The following is a 1,183-nucleotide window of genomic DNA, read 5'->3' as shown; positions in this document are numbered from 1 at the left end:
CTCTATGACCATGCTGATGGTGATGTGGCCTAGTGCTTGCTGACCTGGTCAGGTGTGTGGTTCCGCGCTGGGCGGTCCAGGTGCTCCTCTAAGCTGTCTACTTGAGCAGGTTGGCTTGTGCCAGACTTGTGTTCTGATTGTACCAGGTTGGTTCTGACCGTGTAATTTTGGTCTGACCGTGCCAGGTTGGTGTCCAGGTCATGCTGGGCATGGGTTTGGTCCAAGCTAAGCTGCTTAGTGAGCAGCTTCATGTTGACTTCACATAGGCCAAATTTTGATGAGTCATGCTTATGTATTGAGCATTTTGGCCTATTTTGATGACTTTGTATGCCTTTGATAAATTCTTTTCTTTTCTACCTAAATTCTACAAAATACATTAAAAAAGAAATATACAAAGAATATATACAAGATTATAATATTTTATCCAAAAAGTTTTGAATTAAGTTGGTTTTCTCAATTTATCCAAGGATAAGTGCCATGAAAAGTGTATGAAAATTAGGTATTTTTTGCACTTATCAAATCCCCCCAACTTAAGACTTTGTTTGTCCTCAAACAAAAGGTAAAGCTTATCCGAATTCAAGACTTGGCTAATTTTTGAAGATATGGTTTACATGATTTCAAATTTGCTTAAGCATGATCAAAAAATTGTTTTCAATGAGATTTTTCATGATTTATGAATTTTTAACACATAATGCTTCAAACATGAATTTTATGTTTTTTTCATAAAAAATGTGCAACAATTTACCTAAGCAAATATTTTTCAATCAAAAAGTGTTTTTGCACACAAGATCAAAATTGGAACTTCAAAGGGTTAAGTGTTTCACTCAATTTTTCAACCATTTGATTGTAGTAATTTGAACTTGTTCTTTGTCTCACCTATTCTCTTAAATTGCATAATCAATTAAGGATCACTAAGTTCTTGTTTTCGGTTGTAATGAGGCTTGGTTTGGACAATCATGATTTTTCTAGGTAATTAAGTTAAGTTCTAGGCATTTTTTTTTGAATTTTTTTCTCAATGAAGCATTTTACTCCACTTTATTCCATAATTCTCTTTTCCAACCTCTTAACTTATGAACCTTGGTTTCTTTTTGGCTTTTCTTTGCATTTCTCAATCTCTTTTCTGTTCTTTTTGTAAAGAGATTGAAAAATTCTTTTCCTTTTCTTTTTAAGAAGCCAAGTCCAC

The sequence above is a fragment of the Lupinus angustifolius genome, chromosome LG08 (genome assembly GCF_001865875.1).
Source record: "Lupinus angustifolius cultivar Tanjil chromosome LG08, LupAngTanjil_v1.0, whole genome shotgun sequence".
NCBI classification, from domain to species: Eukaryota; Viridiplantae; Streptophyta; class Magnoliopsida; order Fabales; family Fabaceae; genus Lupinus; species Lupinus angustifolius.
Note: the sequence above shows the minus strand (reverse complement) of the source record.